The 16,207-nt window shown below is 34.7% G+C and overlaps 1 pseudogene; it reads left to right on the top strand.

Moving 5' to 3' along the window:
* LOC102920926 (bifunctional phosphoribosylaminoimidazole carboxylase/phosphoribosylaminoimidazole succinocarboxamide synthetase-like) overlaps window positions 1–12,418 on the top strand; it is a 32,588-nt pseudogene extending 20,170 nt beyond the window's left edge.
* The last annotated feature ends 3,789 nt before the right edge of the window (window positions 12,419–16,207 follow it).

Below are 16,207 nucleotides of genomic sequence, written 5' to 3' on the forward strand. Positions count from 1 at the left end.
TGTAATTTTTGTAAGTACATGGATTTTCACTTTTTAAATGTGAAATTAGCAAGACCTAATGTTATGAATGTCATATAATATATCTAATTTGCATAAATTTTTAGATGTTAAATTAGACATATTTATCACATTTTAATAAATTAAACTTTTCACAGACTCAAGATTTTTAAAATAAAAATACAAAAAGAAACTCCAACAATATTACATGTCAAAATATTTTGAGTAATGACTTCACAAAAATATATTATAAAGACTACTGAAAAAATGATCCAATTATAGTCTTGTGTATAAGAATAAAACAAACCTATTTGATAATGTTATATAATGCACCAAACTTTTAAAAAATGTGATTTTAAAATTTAAGTGAATATATTAAAATTCACATTAATCATAATGTCAAAGAGGAAACTGGTTATGAAAAATATGATAACAGAATGGATAGCTTACAGTTAATATAGATTCAGGATATTTATATCTGTCTTTCTACATTCACTCACCCCAAACATATTTATTACTTGGTCGATAGCATTAGAGAAAATAAAACTTGAAAAAGAAGCCTTCATAAGTAAAACAAAACAAAACATAAAAACCTGACAAATTAAGTCAATTGCAGGATTTTTCATTTTATAGTACATCATAGATGAATTTATACTTTTAAGATTTCGTCTTTGACTATGGTATGGTCAATATGTCAGTTTGCCATACATGATACTAACCTTCTCATAAGACAGATATATGTTCCCTAAAATACAAGGGCCATTTTCCCTTTTGCATACCATATCTTTTTAGAAGCGATTTACAGTTTCCTTAATCCCCTTGATCTATGTCCATTTCAGACCCTGACCAAGATAACATAAAATTCTTACAATGACACTACTCTCTGGTAAGGTAGAAAGAGCATCTGATTAGCTTGGAAACTACGTTATGATTAATGAACAGAAGTTTAGGATAAAAGTATTCCCAGATAGGTGAATAGCATGAGTGGATTCCTGAGACAAATGATGATGTAGGATTGGCTTGGAATAATCAATCCCAGAACTCATCAGCACAGCCACCAGTCATTACATTTAACACCACGATGAGCATCATGCCATACTTTGAGATGTTGGCTGTAGTTACCATACTGAAATCCCGCTTTTATATACATGCAGTAAAAGAAGTAAGAAAGTTATGTGAAAAAACTGAAGAAATTCAGATAAAATTTATATACTTTCCATAAAATGAATAAAAATAATATGATATATTAATGTTTTGTATGTTTATTTGACTATTTTTGATATATTAGAAAATAATAATTCAAGTAAATTTTATATAAGATAAAATATTTAAATAAATCTCTTCTGTTGGAAATGTGGTTTGTGTATTTTGAAAACAAACACTTGGCCACCATTTTTATCACAAGTTGCTAAGAGCTAATTGTTTTTATCTCTTCATTCATAGAAAAATATAATTTCTTTTAATGAGGAGAAGACTACTAACATTGGAATATACTTGACAAGGGATTGGATAGCTAATGAACTCCTGCCCCCAATGTAGCAACTCAAACAGCATCAGATAGCATGGTATCTCATCTGTCACTCATCCTCAGATAGCTGAAACTGAAACAGAACTCTTATATCTCTGTTTTGGTTCTCCAGATGAGTAGTAAAATTGGAATATTTAGAATTTAATCAGGAGATTAGTCTACTATACTAGCTAGACTTAGGCTTCCTTGGACTGAACGTTTTTGGGAAGGCATGAACTTTATCTCACTTTGATTAAGTTATTCATTATGCCATCCACAAATATTTAGTTAGCATTTTCCATGTGTTTAACACTGTTATAAACAATTTAAAAGATGCCAAAATGATTCAGGTGATTATTTTCGTTCTTTAAACACATGCCAGCCTGGTAGTAGATAAGAGATGCTAAGGACAAAGCTGGACATCTGTTCTGGTGTAGGAACCAGAGATGCTTTGTGATAAGAAGCTGGCTACTTCCACAGTGTGTTTGCTTCCAGTACTTTTCTTTCACTACATTTCTTTTTAATAATTTCCACAGCAGGAGGTAATATAGAATTTAAAAACATTATTTTATCAGTCTGGGAATTCTTCAAATATATGCAAAAAGATTATTAAAGAATAAATGTGCACAAAAACTCATAAAAATGTATATTAATGAAGTATTCACAATAATCTTAAAGGAATAGAAATATTTTCCAAAGATTATTTTATTTTGGCTCAAAGAACTATCGTTAACATTGAATTCAATACTTACATAGTTGTTAATCAAAAGATCATCAAGTGACTGTCCATAAATTTCCTGATCATAAATAGTATATTATAAATAGCAGCAAGGTAAAAATCTGTTATGATAAAAATGTTTTGGTGTCCAAATGTTATCTAAACAGGATTGTATTTGATTATGGATTTTTGCTAAATAATTTGTTGAAACTGTCACGTGGATCTTGTATAACTATCAGTTGATTAATTTAGCTTGAAGTAACTCAGACATCGGATGGGAGTAAACGTTTGTCAAATGCCATTAATAAAACTGTGATAAAAAGGAAGGCTGTTAATTCTAGTGGATTCTTATACTAAATAATATCACCTCTAGTCTGTTCAAATTCAGTCTTAATCAATACAATGATGTACAGTATTCTATTTTAAAGAAAAAAAGTATCAAATGACACTTACAAACAGAAGAAAATCACAATTGGATCTTGAAAAAAATGTACCTGAAATGTTCATATCAAAACAATTTTCTTCATCTAAAGACATAAAAGTAACCCAGATTACACAGAGTTATTTAATTTGAAAAAAAATTGAGGCATTTTGGATAAGTTTGAATCCATTTTGGCATTGAAAGGCACTTGTCTTTAGCTTTCTTGAAACAATATGAGAGACTTGAGAAAAGATGTTCTGACAGCTTAACTAGCCGACATTACATCTATATGTCTAAACATAACATTTTCAGAGCACTGCAAATGTAAATTGTGATCATTGACCCAAAAAAGAAATGTGCTTAATTCAAGCTGTGCATTGCTCCATGTCAGATCAGTGTTAGTCAATACAAGAGATGTGTCAGTCATATCGTCCCAAACAGTCAGCATCATATAGATACTGTTTACAAGGAAGAAAGGAAGAGAAGGAGAAAATTAAAAATTAAACTGTCATGTTCATATCTTCATAATACATCATATGTTCTAACATTTTAGCATGAATGTATTTCTATGTAAATGATGGCAATAGAATTATACCTCTGTTTCTTGGCATAATAGTATAGCAAATGGTATTTTGTATGTACCAAAATAGAATGATATTTAGACAAATTAATTAAGGCCTACATATCAAACATATGATCATACTTTTCTTTTAAATGTTCAAGGTATTTATCTCTTAGTCTTTATAAGTCAGAAGAGAGCTTCCAGTCAAAGCTAGTTATGTGTGCAGAATTACTTCAACCTAGTACTCCAGTTACTCGATACTCGTTACTGCTCTACCCACTGACTACACCCTGCCTCATGTGGTTATGCATTTCTGCTCTCTGATGCAGCATTTGAAAATCATCCTCCTCAAAATAACAGAAAGAATTAATTTTAAAAGCCATGCAAATTTTGATGTAATGAGCCACTGATGGCTTTCTTTCATGTGTTGAATAGAGTTTCTAGGCATCTGCATGTTCTTCATTTCTCTATTGTTCGTATCTGGAAAAGGATTAAATGTTTCCAAATGAGGAAAAAGGATCTATTTATGGAAATTATTCTTTAATTAAAAAGAAACTGCTCACATGCCTTTATGTACACATCTGTAATCCCAGCATAGGGAGGTTTAGGGGAGTCTCATATCATGAGTTTGAGGTCAATCTGGGTTACATGGTGAATTACAGGTCAGATTAGATAACAAAAATGATACTTTTTTCTCAAAAAACAGGCAATTCCCTATTACTATGCATACACAAAACAGAACTCAAAATGTAAAATCTACAAAAATCAAACAAAGAAATCAAACTACCCTTTTCAATCAATGCATTTGTACATAATTTATAATCAAAATCATTTATCAGAAAATATTTAAGATACAGAGATTAAATAATACTGTAATTATAAAAATCTTTAAAAGATAATTATTGTTTTGCCATGAGAATAAACTAATCACTCTTTCAAGTATGTGTGGCTGTAGTATTGAATTGTACATATGAGTGGAAAAAGCTCCCAGAGGTTGCAGCACATCACAAAAACTCACAATCCTTGTGGAATTTTATCTCCCATAGATGATTTGTTCTGTAGAGCCATCTTTTTGATTGTGTAAAGAAACGGGCATAACTGATGTTATACCCACACCGCTTCTTTATGTCCTAGAATAAAGAGCCTATGGTGAGGAAGAGTGGAGGGGAGGCTTCTTGAAATGGCTCTGTACTCCCACACTGACATTAGATCTTACTTTCTCCTGTTTTGCACAACATCAGATCAAAAATAACTTTCCAGGGCAAGTAATGTGGTTGGTACCTCCATCACAAAACAGTGATGGTCAAGTGGTGCCGTCTGGCAACATGTTCATCCCACTTTCCGTGACTATCATTAGTGTGGGCTTTATGAAGGTAGTAGCTTCAACTGTGCCTGCTTCAAGAAAACTGTGGTATTTACGCCCAAGTTTCTGAACAAATGGCATAACCTCTGATATCTTACATGCAGCTACCTATAAAAGTTTCTCTTTGTAAATGTTAATAAGAATGTTCACATTAGCTCATGTTTAAATAAGAGAGTAAAGCATCATTATAACTTAAGCTGCATTTATTACACTTGTGTATATTTTCAAAATATGGTACGTAGGAATGATGAGGACTCGAGAGGCAAGAAATTATAAATACTCTAACTATATCAAGAACAAACATTCCAGAGGGTAAGATGGTCAGTCAGGAGAAATTACAGTGCCTTGTCACATCAGTGAAGTGACATTTGGTTTTCTATGACTTTCTGGATTAGATTATTGAAAGGCGAGTTCTGGTATTTTGTTCTACCCTTATCAAATAAAGAGGCATGGTGCTTATTGGACTTTTGGTTCTGGAGGCACCCAGTTTGGCAAGAATTTCCACATAAAACCTGAAAGCTTAAAAAAATGTTTCTAAAATGGAGCCAAGAACAGCCTACTAGTTCAGGTCTCATTATGGGCTTTGGTACAGAACTGCATCCCCTGGCCGAAGCAGGCCCCAGGGACAATATGGCAGACTCTGACAGTCTCTCACAGGCCATGATATAAAGAAGCTTCTCCCAGCCATGGGCTTAAAAACATAGGCATGTTACTTAATACTGCTTCCCAGAACTGGGGAGGTGAGTGTGACTCACTGGTAGCTGTGCCATGTTGGAAAGCTTAGTGGGGCAGAGCCAGCTGCCAGAGCACTGCTTTGGTCCTAGTCATGCAACTTAGCAGTTTAAAACGCTCCAGGACAGAAAAGGATTAAAATTATACCATAAAACAGATTCAGATTGAAAAAAAACCTGTAAACAGGATGCACTGTGTTTAAAAATATACAGACTTGAAAGAAAAAGGAAAAAGGATAAAGTCCTTAAAAAAGAAATGGAATTTTAAAAAAGTCACTTAAAGATGGAAAATACACAAGAGTCTGGATTCTGTATATTATTATGTTGTCTTTGTGATTTTTAATTGCAGAGAGACATTTGCTTTTAGCAACTGCTCAGTTAAATATATATATATATATATATGCATATATCTATATATCTATATCTATATATATCTTAAAGTTATCTTGACTTCAAAATTTGGGTCTTAAGGATATGTTACTTTGGAAAAGAGCTTCTGCTTTTCTTTCCAAAGAAGATGAGAAGATATAGATTCTTTCCAGGTTAATATGGATCCATCAAGGAAGATGCTCTGAGAGGTCTCCAGATGATCCAACATCCAACGGGCTGAGATGATGCAATCTCACAGACTATTTCAGTAGATATTTGACCATAATTCTAAATTTTCTCAGGATTCCCATAAAATTGCCAGCTCCCCACAATCAGCAGGAAGTAGTATGAAAAGCTATGGCAAACTTCCCAAAATATTGTTTATGTTTGTTTTTATTTAAAGGGGTTGAGTATAAATGCAATCTTTTTCTAAAGAAAAAATGGGGAATATAATATAGAAATGATGACAAGGTAGATTATTGAATCTACTTTGATCTAAAAAAACAACTATTATTCTCAAAATAACTTACATTAATATGAATTTGATTTATTAATACAAATTTAAGGTCAATTTTATTATCCTGTATGTATATTTTTACTCTTGTTTAATATTATGCTTATGCAACTCATTTAAAATTTTAATGTATATTTAAGAAATAAAAATTAATAGTCATCTATATTAATCAAACTTATAATAATATTAATTAGGTTTTCTAGATATACAAACATATATTTCAGATAGACAGGCAATCTTCAAACACTTCAAAGACCTACACAATACAGCATTGAAAATGTTTTAAGAACTTAGACTTTTCTGAACAGTAGGATGTAGTCAGAAGGTCTCTTGGAACCGCCTGGCCCTCCTCCCACGGACCCACAGCCGCTTATAAAATAATCTCTCAGAGGCTCAGTATTATTTATAACTGCTCAGCCATTAGCTCAGGCTTATTACTGACTAGCTTTTAACTTAAATTAACCCATAATTCTTTCTATTTTTAGCCACGTGGCTTGGTACCTTTTTTCAGTTCTGCCTTGTCATCTTGCTTCCTCTGTGTCTGGCTGGCAACTCCTGACCCAGCCCTTCCTCTTCCCAGAATTATTCTCATCTGCTAGCCTTGCCTGTACTTCCTGCCTGGCTACTGGCCAATCAGCATTTTATTAAATCAGTGTACATGGGCATTATCCCACAGTGGTGAGACACATCTGCTCCTGCAGCACCAATTACTTCAAAGAGGATGATGGGCAATAAATAAGCTCATTATGGATTTGCTTACAACATGGAAAAGACAAATAAGAAATTGCTCTTGACTGGACTGCTCGACAATTTGTTGTATAAACTGGACATGTAGGACACATAGGAAGGTGCCCAGTGAACAGAAGAAACTGCTAGACATTCTGCAGGACACAGAGAAAAGTGACTGATGAACTTTGCCAATAGACGAAACAGTCCTTCAAATTTCCTTCTTCACTGAAAAGCATAGCAGAGACTCTAGGTATGTAGGCATCTAGGTATACATGCCCCAACATTACAAAAGAACTTTGGCTGACTCTCCAGAAATCCAGATGTCTCTGACATTTCTAGAATTATGGAAGCTGCTTACAATGCACTTCCTGTTTACTCAGATAACATTATAATCTTCTGGGTCTTTGATGGGGTTGAAGACTAGATAGTTATAGTTTTCTTTAGTCATGATAAAGATAAATTAGATATAAAACTTTAGACTCACAAAAATAAGATAGGTGATAGAATATTTTCTTTGATTTTGCCAAATACAAATAGACTAGATATTGTAATTGTAATTCCTGATTGAGAACTCTTTTTTATATATAATTTTACTATGTTAAAATGAAAACCTCCCTTTGTGATTAGACAGAAAAGGGGAAATGCTGAGACATGGTCTTTCTGTATGATGTAAATATATGTTCCTCCCATTGATTAATCAGTAAAGCTGCTTTGACGTCTGGTAGGGCAGGATAAGAACCAGATAGGAAGTTCAAGCAGAGAGACAGGGAGAAAAAGAGCAGAGTCAAGGCAGATACCATCCAGCTGACCAAGAAACAAGATTCCAGCATACCGGTAATGCTACGGTCATGTGGCAGAAGATAGATTAATAAAAATGGGTTAATTTAAGATGTCAGAGCTAGTTAGCAATATGCCTGAGCCATAGACCAAACAGTTTGCAGTTAATAATAAAACTCTCTGTGTTTATTTGGGACTGAGAGGATGAGGGACACAAGACAACTTCCAGCTACAGCAATATGTACTACATTTGTATATGCAGTTTGCCTCTACTTTCGTTTTCCTCTCATGAAATCTATTAAGTGTCTAATTAGGAGTGGAATATAGCCTGTGAGTATTCTTCAAGTTCAAGATACTATGCAAGCTGTATGAGACTGGGATCATAAAACCAATGATAATATAAATAGCCTTTACAGTTTGGGATGTTTCATCAAATTCATAGTGAGCTCTAGTCAGAGAAACAGTGCAAAGACTTGCATGATTTGGTTGTCCTCTGTCAGCAATTCTCCATTTGAGAAACAGGTCCTGTATTATGAGCCTAGTTATGGACTTACCTAATATCAATACATAAACAGAATAGGAAATCACTAGCATGATTTATACCCCCAACAATTATGAAGTTACACATGCTTAACTACTAAACTTGAATGGTATATGAGAGATTGGGCCCTATTAGATCCACAAGAAATTGGTAAATTGCACCAACAATTGGTTTGGGCACCTTATTTCATTGCTTCTTTGCTTCTATCTTTGACTTCTTTGAGCTTTTGAGTAGTTTTATCATCAGTTAACAAAGAGGGACATTTGAGGACCTGATTTATAAATGGGCCCACACAGTATGTTTATGTTAGCCATAACTGGATGTCTACAGTTTGTTCTGTCCAACGGTTCCATTCTTGGTAATTTTGAAAGAAACTGTGAAGTTAATTCTTCTCAGTGGGCAGAGTTTTGAATAAGATGGTGTGGTTTTTCTTTCTACAAATTATAGAATGTACTCATTAGAAAATAGTATATAGCATGATTTCCACTCTAGCCATAACATTCAGAGATAGGAATGAAGGAAAGGAGATAATAGCTCTTTTTACTATTGTGCCTAATGTCTTGCTGAACGATCTTTGTAATCTCCCTGCCTTGGAATTCATATGTAGAGATTCTCCCTTTTTCCAATGGAGGAAACTTCCACCACAGCCAGATGTCCAATGACATTAAGTTGAAAGATGATGCAGCTCCCTGACCGTTTTTGGTCACTCATTTATAAATCAATAGAAGAAAGGGTTACTCAGTTGGCATATATGATTTCCCAGGGTTGCTACCTTATTCACAGTAAAGACAATGTGCCAACTCAATCACGAATGAATGGCAAAGGATCTCAATCCACTAGAAATAAAGTATTACCCTGCTTCATCTGGTTAAAAAAAAAAACACAAGAAATTAAAGTTTTGATAGAGGTTATGGGGCATATGAAGTCTATAGGCGTATGGTAAGGAAGCTATTGAATCTATCCCTGCTACCAGCACAGAATGAAAGACTGCAGCTTTTATGGCAACTTTACATTAAAACACATTTGTTTTTTCCCCCAGAGGGACCATCACAGATTAACTTAAAAATAAAGGAACTGAAGTTAAGTGATATAAGTGACCAACTGATGGTCATAGCGCTAACAGACGCCAGGATGTCCATTTGCTGACCTTGTTGTGCTCTGCTCTTTGCTTCTCATTATGCTGCTGTGCTGTTAGTGGCATAGGTGAAGAGGAGAGACACTCCTTGAAGGCATGGGCCCAAAGAAAGGGCACTAAGTGCCTGGGTTGGAGACAATAATGCATGCAGATTTCTCCTCCAATGGGCAATGCCAATGGTAGTTGGACCATGTTTCCTCAAATGCTCAACTTAAGCTTGAGTCTGATAAAGAAGCATGAGGCTACATCTGCCATCAAAGAAAACCTATACCCTACCTCTATTTCCATATTTGAAATAACAATGACTTCATTATTTCTACAAGATGCTTTGTACTTACTTGCTTATTATCTTATTATTGAGGAGTTACCCTTTCCGCAATTAAAGAGGGTCCACACCACAAAATGATGCTATATCTGTGACAACATCACATTTCTTCAGCTTCAAGCAGAATTTTGTCACAGCTCAGCTCTATCCCTCCCTTTCCTGACACTGAATAGAATGATATAGCTTTATCATGATGATCATATCCAATGAATGCCATGTATTTTTTTGTGCTATTATCTTCATGACTTCATAACAATTTAGAGTTGGCGCTTAGTAACCAGTGGGTATTGCTACTAGTTAAAAATTAATTTTAATAACTATGAAAGTATAATCAGAATATTTTATATATTTTTATATACATTGATAAGTAGGACTTTGATATAAAAACACAAAAGTGCATTGTTAGATATAGAATACAAAATGTTTTAAATGCTTGCATTAAACTATATATTATGCTTGTACAATATTAATATGTATTCAATGATGCAATTTCTCTCTTTATTCAGTTATCATTTTATGTCACTAAGTAATGATCCATAATTCTTTTTATGTAAATGTTCTGTTTTTTACTTAGTTTATTTCTAACTGTGTCATATATTTATTACTATTCTGAATGGAGTTTTTATTTTGTCATGTTTTCAAATTATAGTTTATTAGTACAAAAGGACAAGGTATTCATTTTTAAATACTCATTTGAAAATATAGATTGCTTTTTTGAGATAGCTTTCTAAAATATATTTATTTAAGTAATTTTTGTAAGTTCCTTTTTATCTCAGTGTTTTATGTGTCTAATTATTATATAGCTTGGCATTTATATACATATATATATTATATACACATTATTCACACACACATACACACACATACATATATATATATATATATATATATATATATATATATATATATATATACTAATTTGCCTAAGTATAAAATCACAATTTTTCCTTAGTATTTTAGATTCAATGTTTTCTATTCAGACATTATTGTTTCAGATATCATTCTGTGGTCTATTACTACTAAACCAACTACATTCTTTCAATGTTGAATAATGTTTATTTGCCATTCCTCTGTAATCTTGTTATGACTTTTTTTCCTGCCGCAATCAACTGAAGATTTGGCCATTATAACTTTATCAACAGTTAACTTTGATCTTCAGTGCACTCTACCTAATTCCAGTGACTTTTTGGGTGTGTGAAGTCTGTGGTATAGCCTTGAGTGCTCTGTGTCTGCTCCATGTTTCTCAATTCTTGCAGATGGGAAATGGGTCATATGGAAATATCACTGTGGTTGTGTAAGATGTATCCACCATAGCCTGCTGGCTGCTTGACGCCTAGACAGAAGAAGAGGTTCAAGATTATTCCTAACCTTCTAATCCACTCTACCTTGCAGATTCTACAATGCAAACATTTAGTAGACTTTCTTGTATTGAAGGAGGAAATATTGATTTTACTCAAGCAGGTTTGGAAATTTAGTAAATCCAGATTAAGACTCTCAAATAAGTTGAGATCAGTACATCAAACATGTACCTGCATGATCATTCTTATTGTGGCTCATTGACAATAGTCAAAGTATGGAATCAAACTATGTCTATATATGGATGAAGGGCTAATGGAAATGTATCATACATTCACAATAGACCACTATTTAACAATGAAAGGAAGAAAATCCTGGTGTATGTGATGTGTGTGTGTTTGTGTTATTATGAATGAAGATGGAAAACATCATACAAGCTGTGATAAGTCAGTAACAGGAAAATATGTATTTTTGTTAACTTAATATGTTTTATTGATTTTTTGGAAATATCACATAATGCATCCAATAACCTTTACTTCCTGGTCCTCTCAGGTCTGCCCCTTCAGCCTTGTGGCCTCCCCCGCCTCCCAAATGTCCTTTTTGTGTTGTCCATATAGTCACTGGAGTCACATATAGTCACATGGTGTCCAGCCTCTTAAAGAAATGTGAATCCTCTCCCACCCCCACCCCCACTAGTACCCCTCTATTGTGGAGAACTACACTTGAGCATTCTTATTACATTTTTTAGGGTTCTCTTTGATGGCTTCCTGTCTAAGTTGTTACTTTGTTTTGGTTATGGGAGGGTGGAGGTGCCAGATGTCAAGGAAGCCTTTTATGTCTCTTTCTCAACTGTGAATCTGCAGTCATCCATACCACTGCAGGAGAAGCTTCCTTGTCCTTTACAGCCAGAGAGAAGTGTTTATCAGGGACATCATGTTATCTGTCAGCATGGATCACTGACATCCATCTGGTCTCCAGCATCACAGACCTCTTCACTATGGGCCACAGACATCAACAGAGCTTCAGGCCGCAGAACACACCACAGTCATCCATCTGCATGGCCTTTGGTGGTAACACGGGTCATGGACATCAACATGGTCCCTGGCTGCACAGGACTTTGGACCCAGACATTGCTCCCAGTGGCAAGTCAGACTATGGACATCCACATGGCCTATGGTGGTAACATGGGTGACAGACATCAACACAGCCTCCAGCTATACTGCAGCAGGACTACGAACCCAGACCTAACCCCTAGTGGCATCATGTACTACGGGGACATCAACATGTCCTTGGGTGGTGGCTTGAGCCTTGGATATTATATGGTTCATCCTGTTCCCAAAGCATATGCACTGCTCTGTTCCTCTGTCCTTCCCACCCCTCTATTGAAAATTCATTCATCACAGTGGCTTTGGAAACTGCAGCTTATCATTTAATATTTTTTTCTTTTTACCCACAAAGGTCTACATGCAGATATTCATTGCTATAAGTCATTGGTCTAGCTCAAGGCCTCTGATTTCTGAAGCACCATAAATACCGGACCATCAGCTAGATTTCAGCTATGCTTCAGGCCTTCACCTTCAGTGGTGATGAAGTGTTCCTGGATCTGGTTCTGCAGCACAGGCTCCCCCTAGCGGTCCAGCAGCTCATAGATGGAATAGGTGTGTGGGTTGGCCAACTCTAAGTGCTAGACCTGGGCCCAGATGGCAGCTGAGTTGGTCTGGCTTTTCTGGAAGGGGTAAAGGGCTCTTCCGGGTGAATATTTGAATTCTTTCTGTTTTCTATTGGCCCTTTCCTTAAGTTTTCTTGTCTTGATCACAAACTGGTAAAATATCTACCTCTGTTCCGAATGAGTATGACATAAAATTCTGAGGCATTTGCTTGCATTTCTCTTTGTATCTTGTATTTTCTGTTACTTCTTTCATGACTTTTCTAAATTATATCCCCAGTCTTTCAGTTCTTAAATAATCTTGTTTTCTACCTCTTCTACACACTGGAGCCTCTGGCATGGACAGTCAAGCTGAAGCTTTGCTTCCTAAGGTCGTTCATCTAGGTTGTTTTGCCGTGGTAATGGAGAACTGACTGATGCTCTCAAGTGTCCTAATGCACGAAGCATATGTGTGATTAAAAAGACTGAAAGATGAGGTAATTGCACACAATGTTTATAACCGGAAAAACTTTTTACAAGTGAAAAAGATAAACTCCACTTTTTTTTTTTTTTTTTTTGATAAACTCTACTTTTGTGGGTAGAATAAAATTCTGTGAAACATGGGGCAATTAAACTGGGGGACATTATGAACTTTGGGGGGACTTGTTTCCTTTCGGTTTATTTACAACTCCAGTTTCCTTGTTCTTTTGCATTCAGAGAGAGTTCATTTCCTTTTCTTTTTGCCCATTTCTACTTTTTGTGACAACTTAAAACATTTTATTTCAAAGGCAACATCAGAATTCTCCAGGGAGTAGAGTTGCTCTATTGTGTAATCTTTGATCAGATTGTAATGGAAAAATCCCTGCAGGTGTTATAAAATGTGTACATATATTTGAATATATAAAATATGTATTTTTTATTTTATCCTCTTCAACACTTCTAAACACAGACTTCTTTTGTGGACTGACTCCAAAATGATGGATCATCATGGAGAAAGATTTCAAAAGTATGACAATTTTATAGATAGATGGTGAAATCAATTAGGTTTATAAATTCTTTTGCAATCCTGAGTAATTCTCAACATTAAAAATGGAAAAGGCTATGAGAAATATTGAAGTATATAAAAACCCAATTTGAAAGATGTATAATATATGTATATTATAAAGATGTATACTTTTATTTTTGTAAAATTTTAATACCATTAAGCTTCCTGATGTTTATAATCTTAAATTATTAGAAATATTGGTATTAGTACAGTTATTTATTTAAGAATCTGTAAGACAATTGTCGTATAAATGCAATATGTGATATTACCTTTAAAGATATGTGTTTAATGATTTTCACTCTCTCTCTATATATATACATATATGTATATGTGTGTATATATATATTTATGTGGCACAGTGCATATATAGTAAATGGTTCTGCATTAGATTTTTTTTTCAAGAAAAGCAAGAATACTAAAATTCCTAATTGTTTTAAAAAGATGTTATAATGGTTAATCTTGATTTTTCAGATTCATTGGATATAAAATCACCTTTGGAAAAATTTCTCAGCATGTCTTTAAGAGATTATAAGTTAGGTTAATTAAGGCTGGAACATCCACTCTACATGTTGGCAGTTCTGGTAGATGGTCTGAGTTCTCAGACTGAAAAAGAAGACAAAAGGCATCTGAGCACGAGAAGGCTTTACTCTCAGCTTCTACACAGTGGTTTCCATGTGACCTGCTCTTCCTGTCAAGCTTTCCCCTCATTGATGAACTCGACAACCTTTAGCTGTACAGAATATATTAAAATGCATGCACGCAAATTATATACATTCCATTCCAAAGGCAATCCAATTTCATTTTGGTTTCATCTAGTCTTACAATTTTAGGGGTTTTTTTTTTTTTTTTTTTTTTTTTTTTGGTTTTTCGAGACAGGGTTTCTCTGTATAGCTTTGCGCCTTTCCTGGAACTCACTTGGTAGCCCAGGCTGGCCTCGAACTCACAGAGATCCGCCTGCCTCTGCCTCCCGAGTGCTGGGATTAAAGGCGTGCGCCACCACCGCCCGGCTGGGTTTTTTTTTTTTTTTTTTTTTTTTTAATTGAGAATAGATTCTTCTCAGTTGAACAGTGGTCATGCATGGCTTCAAACCCAGCATGCAGGAGGCAGAGGCAGATGGATCTTTGTGAAGGGCAGCCTGGGCTACAAAACAAGTTCCAGAACAGATAGGACTGTTACACAGAGAAACCCTTTCTGGAAAACAAAACAAAACAAACAAATAAACAAATAAAAAGATTCTTCTCTCATTCAATAGATGCCAACTGCAGATCCTCCTCTCTCCATGCTTCCTACTTTCCCCAACCTCCCCTCTCCCCCAGATCAACTCCACCTCTGTTCTCCCTTCAGAAAAAAAAGGCGTCCAAGAGACAACAACAATACAGGACAAAACTAGATAAATTAAGACAAGGTGAAAGACCTCATATCAAGGCAACCCAATAGGAAGAAAAGAGTCCCAAGAGCAGGCAAAAGAGTCAGAGATACATTTGATCCCATTGTTAGAAGTCTTACAAAAACCCCAAGCTAAACAACCACAGCATGTGTGCAGAGGACCCATGCAGGTCCCAAGATTGCTGTTTCAGTCTCTGTGAGCCTGCGTGAGCCCTGCTTACTTGATCCAGTGGGCCATGTTCTCCTGGTATCTTCCAACCCTATTTTTAGCTTCTTAATTGAGATTTTGCTAGGAAAACAGTTTGGGCAGCTATTTTTATTTATACATGACATATAATTTTGTAGACCTTAGTTTTGAAGCCTAAAGTATTTTGAATTATCTTTATTTTCTTAATTATTTTTATTAACTTACATAAGTTAACATTTCAATGTCTATGTTATTAATATTACTTATACCTTGACAAGTACTTTCAACATATTTCCCAGAAATTTTTAGGAACTTGTATTACTTCAAAGAATTTGTAGCATGTTTTTCTAAGCATCCTCTTCACAAACACAAGTATTATCTTTTTGTTACTTCTTTTTCAGTATCAAAAAAATCAATGACACTGATTTCTTGTAATTTTCATTATTATATAAAACATTTCCATGTATATATTGACCACTTTACTTCTGTTTTTTCCTACTGAATAATAAAAAAAATGTCCAGAATAACACTAGAGAGGGGACCTTCTAATGTAGGTTGCTTTTGCTATGTAGACAAAGAAGATGAGAAAACTAATGTTTATAGAGAACTTTTCTAATATAATTGGATTCATGAGAGCATATGGTTTTCCCATTTGTCCCTCTTTCCTCACAATTCATTGTTATTTGCTCCACTTATTTTTTATGACACTTATTACATATTATTGGGGAGCCTACTCCCCGCAAAGCTCGTTAAATTTTTAATTATAGCAGAAATTGTTAAGTAAGATATATCATTTTTGAATTAACTTTTAAAGCGCCTTCTCCTTATTTTTTAAATCTTTTCTTTTGTGAATTCTGGAATCAATTTACACTCACTGCTGAGTGGCCTTGGCTCATCACCCAGGCCCGAGGAAAATGGAAGTCTGGTGTGTCCATCAGGCAGAAAAACCTACTCAGCAT

Source organism: Peromyscus maniculatus, chromosome 2 (genome assembly GCF_049852395.1).
Source record: "Peromyscus maniculatus bairdii isolate BWxNUB_F1_BW_parent chromosome 2, HU_Pman_BW_mat_3.1, whole genome shotgun sequence".
Classification (NCBI taxonomy): Eukaryota; Metazoa; Chordata; class Mammalia; order Rodentia; family Cricetidae; genus Peromyscus; species Peromyscus maniculatus.